At 36.1% G+C, this 7,517-nt stretch overlaps 1 pseudogene; it reads left to right on the forward strand.

The window, feature by feature from the left end:
- Positions 1-520: 520 nt before the first annotated feature.
- Positions 521-3,396, forward strand: LOC124965314 (polypeptide N-acetylgalactosaminyltransferase 13-like; annotated as a pseudogene).
- Positions 3,397-7,517: the final 4,121 nt, after the last annotated feature.

Raw genomic sequence — 7,517 nt, forward strand, 5'->3', positions numbered from 1 at the left:
GCTGACCTGCACCCTCTAGGAACTGGCCCTTGCATCAGATGCACCCCAACCCCAGACCTTTAGGTGGCTATTCTTGCACTGGGTGGACTGCATCTGGGCTCTCCCTTGAGGGCACTGAACCAAAGTCCAAACCTAGGGCTGGGGTTGTAGCTCAGTGGTAGAGCACTGGCCTAGCACATGTGAGGTACTGGGTTCCATCCTCAGCACCACATATAAAATAAATAAATAAAATAAGGGTATTGTGTCCATCTATGACACAAGTCCTCTCTGGGCTTGATGGGAGGCTGAATCAAGAGCAGGGACCACCCTTTCTCTCTTCATGTAATCCTTGGCCACGATAGCAGATGCATTTTTGTTGAGGTATTTTGAGGATGAATGTTTTCAAGTCATTTTGAAATTTCTAAACACTACATACATGGGATGCATCCTGCTTTCAACCTGGAGTTTACCTCTGTGGCTTGGATTCATCACAGGAGCATTTGCCTTCAATCTCAGTGTTAACTAGAAATCAAGTAAAAACATGAGGAGACTGGTTTACTGCAAGGTGATTCTGGCCACTTCACTGATGTGGGTCCTTGTGGATGTCTTCTTTCTGCTGTACTTCAGTGAACATAACAAGTGTGATGACAAGAAGGAGAGGTCCCTGTTGTCTGCACTGAGGGCTGTTATTTCAAGAAACCAGGAAGACCCAGGAGAAATGGGAAAGGCTGTGCTGATTCCTAAGGATGACCAGGAGAAAATGAAAGAGCTGTTCAAAATTAATCAGTTTAACCTCATGGTCTGTGATTTGACTGCCCTTAATAGAAGTCTGCCAGATGTAAGATGGAAGGATGCAAGACAAAAGTCTACCCTGAAGAACTTCCAGATACAAGGGTAGTCATTGTGCTTCATCATGAAGCTTGGAGCACTCCCCTTAGAACTGTTTAGTGTTGTAAATCACTTCCCACACTACCTGCTCTCTGAGGTCATCTTGGTAGATGATGCCAGTGAAAGCAATGGTCTCAAGTTGTCATTATAGAGTTATGTGAAAAATTTAGAAGTAACAGTAAAAATTATCAGGATAGAAGAGCACTTGGGATTAATAGGAGCCCATCTTCCAGGAGCAGCTGCTTCAAAAGAGCAGGTCGTGACTTTTCTGGATGCACATTGTGAATGTGCTTTAGGGTGGCTGGAGCCCTTGATGGCAAGAATCAAGGAAGACAGGAAGAGTCATATGCCACATCATTGATGCAATGAGTGATGAGGCCTTGAATACATGGCTGGGTCAGATATGACTACAGGGGTTTTAACTGGAAATTAAATTTCTGCTGGTATCTTGTTCCCCAATGAGAAATGGATAGGAGGAAAGGAGACAGAACATTACCTGTCATGACCCCTACTATGGCTGGTGACCTATTTTCTGTTGATAGAATTGAACCAATACAAAGTCAATAGTAGAAAGAATGCTACCAATGAAAACCATTCAAGCTTTTACTAACCTTCAGAAAATGTTTGTCTTTTCATTATAAAAGAGTGTAGGTGGAGGGGTGGTTGCATGTAGTCAAAATGATGAACACTTTATATAAGAGCTTTTATAGTAAAAGAGATAGGAATTTATGAATCAGAAATGGAAATGGATATCTGAGGTGGAGAGAATCTTGAAATGTCTTTTAGGATTTGGCAATGTAGATACTCTACAAAAAGAAGAATAAAATTATGGCATTTATAGGTAAGTGGATGGAATTGGAGAATATCATGCTAAGTAAAATAAGCCAATTCTACAACACCAAAGGCTGAATGTTTTCCCTGATAAGTGGATGATGATACATAATGGGGGTTGGCAGTGGAGGTTCAGAGAAGAATGGAGGAACTTTGAATTATGTAGAGGGAAATGAGATTGGGGGGATATGAAAGATGGTGGAATGAGACAGACATCAGTGCCCTATGTACATGTATGATTACACAAATGGTATGAATCTTCATCATGTGCAACCATAGAAATGAAATGATGTACCCCATTTGTGTACAATGAATCAAAATACAATCCGTAAACATAAAAAATAAAAAAAACTTCACTGCTATGCCATCATATCTAACATTTTCCTCACTAGGGAAATGAAAATATACATTCATTAAACTTTTATTTTAATCGAACTGCTAGATATCAATCACTACAAGTTACGACCCAAGGAACAGAGTCATAAGTAGGGAAGCTTTACAGGCTCTTCATATTAGCACACTTTGTATACAAAATACGTAAGCAGTAGATAAAAAAGAAGAAAAATCGGTCAGTGAGGTTCTTACTAATAAGTTTCTGTATTTGACATTATTTTAAGTGCCCATTAAGTTGCTTCACCCTAGTGTTTTATTCATAATAAATGTATTAACCAGTTTAAAAAAATTGGGGGCTGGGAGTGGGGCAGAGGATGGAAGCCATGTCTTCTGGATTAGAAGATTCCATTTTTGTGACCCTCATTTTACTATAATGGCTCTTATATAAAGTGTTCCTCATTTTGGCTACATGCAACTTCCCCCTCCACCCACACTCTTAAATAAAGAGACAAATACTTTCTGAAGGTTAGTAAAAGCTTGAATGGTTTTCATCAGTAGCATTCTTCCTTCTATTGACTTTGTATTGGTTCAATTCTAGAGAAGGAATCTACAAACTGGAGCATTTCAGATTTACTCCTAAAAACGTAGACATTCACACTTGGAGGTCTCTGGGGATTCCTGAATTTTCTAAAATCGTAAGCAAAAGTTTGAATGTCAGGGCATTTCTTAGAGGATAGACTCTGTAGTGGACAACAAATTTAGAAAGGCAGATCTGACCCCCCAGAGGCCGTGAATCACGACCTTAAATTGATCATGGCCTTTCAGATCAGCTGAGGCCTGACAACAACCCCATTTCCCATTTCTTACTCTTCTTTCCCTTCATTTTCTTATTGTCCTGACTAAAATGCCCCTGTACTACATTGTTCCTTAAGATTTAAAAGTTTAAACTCTTAAGAATCCTTTTTATTTTTGGTGGGGGGTGCATTGTAATTTTAATAGACTCACTATGCGATATTTGCACATGAACATAACATGATTAGATCATTCGCATTCCCCTCTGTGTCCCCTTTCCCACTCCACTCTCCTGAACCACTTACCTTACTGTACTGATCTCCCTTCTACTATTGCTATCATTATTATTTTAATTAGTACATCATAATTGCATATATAAGCCAGATTCACTGTGGTATAGTCAGACATGGACATAGCACACTTTGATAGACTTCATTCCTCAGCACTTCCCCATTTTTCCTCTACCCCCTTGATCTTCCTTAACTCTATTAGTCTCCCTTCTATTTTCATGAGATCTCCTTTTTTAAATTCCTTTTTATTTTCTCCCTCTTTTTTTCTTTAGCGTCCACTTAGAAGACATTTGATGCTTGACTTTCTGAGTCTGGCTTATTTCACTTGGCATGATGTTCTCCAGGTCCATCCATTTACCAGCAAATGACATAATTACATTCTTCTTTATACCTGAGTAAAACCCCACTCTCTTTATATATCACATTTTCTTTATTCATTCTTCTATTGACAGGCAGCTTGGCTGATTCTGTAACTTGTCTGTTGTTACGTGCACTACTGTGGACATTGATATACATGTATCACCATAGTTTGATGATTTTAGTTCTCTAGGTTAAATATTGAACAGTGGGATAGCTCGGTTATATGGAGATTCCTAGTCATTTGAGGAAACTCCATACAGCTTTCCAAGGTGGTCATACTAATTTGCGGTCCCACCAATAATGTATAAGTTTGCATTTTCTCCAAGTCCTTGCCAAAAATGACTGAGATTTGTGTTCTTTATGATTGCTATTCTAATTGGAGAGAGATGAAATTTCAGCACAGCTGTTATATGCATTTCCCTGATCACTAAGGATGTTTAAATGTTGTCATATATTTGTTGACTATTTGCATTTCTTCTTTGAGAAATGTCTGTTTAGATCATTTGCCAATTTATTGATTGGGATATTTGAGAGTATTTTTTGGTTTGTTTTAAGGTTTTTGGGTTCCTTATATAATTTGTATATTAATGCCCTTTCAGAGGAGTAACTGAAAAATATTCTTTTATATATCTCTTACTTTTTGATTTGTTAATCAAAAGGCATATGTCAGCTAGTAAATGGTTAATGATAAATTTTTTAAAAATATAATAACTTCATTTAAACCGAATTTGAAATATTTCAGTAGCACTTTAAATGATTGAAAGCTTATTATTGTCCCAGTGAAAGTACAAGAAAATCTAAACCTGCACAAATTTCATGCTAGGGAAGAATTTTCAGACTATTCAGATGGTTTGGATACATATTATTATAGTGCCTAACAAATAAAAAACATAAAATATAAAACAATCCAAACCAGAAGGCAATGAAAACATTCAATCTTTCTTTCAAACATATTTGCCCATAGTATAGAAAATTAAAACCATGATTGAATTTACAAAGCATTCCTTATTTCAAAACAACCTCTTCCATGTTCTTTCTCATTTGAGCTAATGCAACTCCAACCTTCTAGATGCTCAGGTGAGAAATCTAAGATTACTTTTGGCTTCTCTCTTTCTCATTTTTCTATTATCAAATTCATTTGATGCTACCTTTGAAATACAACCAGAAATCAATGTTTTCCAACCAGGTTCACTGTGGGTCACTGATTCCAAACTTTTTATTTGCAACATGCTTATAATTTGGTTCCCCACTTTTGCCACTTCTTGCCTCAATCTTTTCTCAAAGTGATTCTGACATAGTGATTCTGTTAAATATCCATGATTGTGTCACTTCCTTGTACCCAGTCTTCCAATGATTTTTCATTTCTCCTCAGCAGACTTCAAGGTACTCATGACAACAGCCCTCTCTACAGACCCTCGCATCCCTCCTGACACATGAACACACCCTCCCTCTAACACACACACACACTCATCTGACTGTTTCTCATTTCTTACATCTGACTTTTAACTTCCTCTAACTGGTCACCAAGCAAGTTTCTGTGTTAGTGTAGTGTTCCCTCTGGGGGACAGAGCTCTTACTCTCTTTAGATCTCTGTTCAAATATGACCTCATCAGTAAGGCACACCGTGGTCCTACTGCCCACTCTATCTCTGTACCTCTGACAAGCTATTTAGTTTCTCTCTTCTGTCTGCCCTTCCTCCTCTCCCAGTTCCCCACTCCCATCATACACACTAGAGTATGTTTTTGTTTGCCTTTTTATTTTTGTTTTTGCTTGTTTGTTTATGGCTGCACTTGGGGATAAAGCCCAGGGCCTCACCCATGTTGGGTAAGTGCTATTAATAAGCTACACCCCCAGCCCAGTAAGTTCATTTTAAAGGTAGTATATTTGTCAGTTTTGGTCACTGGGTATCCTCGTTATCTGGGATAGTTCTTAGCACATACTAAGCACTCTTTAAGTATTTATTGAACTAATGAACTGAAAAGTGTGTGCTAAAGTGGCTAAGTGCTACTGTGTAAATTTTTTTGTATGTTCAATTTTAAAGTGCAGTAATGTATTTATTATTTATACAAGATTTGCATAACTTTGTCTCCAAATGATAATTTTCTTCCTAATATCCTGCATATTAACATATGGAATACATGTTGTTCTCTGTAATAAAATATCCTGCCTTGTAGAAATTAAATATGACATTTTATATAAATACTGCTATATTATATAAATTGCTTCATTAAGCTAAAATAATTTTAATTTTAATTTGCTGGATGTGTTCAACAAACCCCTGAAGGTCTTAAGATTTTCAATTTTATAGGGAGGATATTACATTTTCTCATAATACAAATTCTTATGTATTTTCATGATCTCATAATAGCTATTACTAAATTTATTTTGTAAGTGCAAGTTTATGAAGAAAAACAATTACAGAAAACTTAAAAACTTTACAAATGATCTGTCCTTAGATTCTGTGTTTCTAGATAATAAGACTGAGACTCAAAGAGGTAACAGTTTGCATAGAGAAACTGTTACCTAACAGTTAATGGTTAAAATGTGTTTAATCTGCCTGATGTTGTAACTATACAGAAGGGTTTTTTCCAGTCCATTGACATCAGGTAAAACTGTGTTCTTACCTTGAATAGGGAAGTGCATGTGTACTTTAAATATATTAACACCCATTATCTTGTATGAAAACTTCCAATTGCATTAGTAAGACATAGAAAATACATAAAGCTATATTAGTGAAATTACAAAAGGGACTTGATTACAAATGGCCTTATTTGAAGATCAGTAAGAATCAATAAATTTGCAGATAATGAAAAATTTTCAAACAGTGGGTCTGTAGTTTTCACGACACCAATGTAAAGTTCACAGATCTTCTACTCTCATTTTCAATGTTGCAAGGGGTCCTGTACACTACACATACACTTTATCATCAACTTAATAATGCAAAATGGGAATGACCATATATTCACACTTCCCAATTCTTTAAAGTGCTTTGATTCACAAAAGTGTATTTTAATATTTCTTCTAGTTGTTATAAAACACTACAGTCTCTTGTGAGTTTTTGATATGAGACTGTGTGTGTGTGTGTGCGTGTGTATACATATATATAGTATATATATATATATACATATACATATTTATATGTATATGTAATAATGCATATACATATTTATTTCCAACATTAACCAATATTTCAGTTTGGAAACCAATACTCATAGAGTCTTAGAGCACTACTTGAAGGACATATGGTCCATAAAACCCCTATTCCATCATTATCTATATCTTTTATCTTATTCAAAGATCAAGAAAGAGAAATACCTATTTGGACTTGAGGGGTGCTTTTGTGTTTACTTTGAATGCTACTTTTACTAATTTGGGCATTATGGCCTCAATTTCCATAGAGAAACAAATAAGAAACCAATAAACACCTAAAGCTTATATTTATTATTGGCATGATGTTTCGTATGTTGTCTGCTGTACTCCAATTTTCTTCTTTTATGGTGACTCAAGGGAGTAATTTCCCTCCAAACCTCTATGTTCCTTTCCTGAGAAAATGGTTTGTTCTTTTCTTGAGGATATATTTTATTTGTTCTTCCATCTATAACAAGTATACAAGACCTTATGATATCCTTCACCTCATTATCCTTTACCATGAATTTCTTTCTGTTTTTAGTCCCATAACATACTGTATTTATTTCTGTAGGTCACATTTTATCTTTTTTTTTATTTTGACATGCAGGTAAAAAGTATAAAACATTATCACTTTATACTGTCAGAATAAATATACCAGATACGTTACTGAGCACACTACTGGGTGACGCTACCATAATTAAAACTCAAATTAGACTAAAATATAGCCTGTATTCTACTTCTGTCTAGGAAGTTAGAAAGAGAGTCTATGATGCCGATGATAACAATCACAAGAACAAAAACACAAAGCTGGGTGTGCTGCAAAATCACAACATATTTTGAAACCATCAGAAGCTAGACTGGAGGCCAACCCAGAGACCTGAAGTTTATGGAGAGGCAGGACTACAGAGTGGAAAA

This window comes from Sciurus carolinensis, chromosome 15, assembly GCF_902686445.1.
Source record: "Sciurus carolinensis chromosome 15, mSciCar1.2, whole genome shotgun sequence".
Taxonomy (NCBI): Eukaryota; Metazoa; Chordata; class Mammalia; order Rodentia; family Sciuridae; genus Sciurus; species Sciurus carolinensis.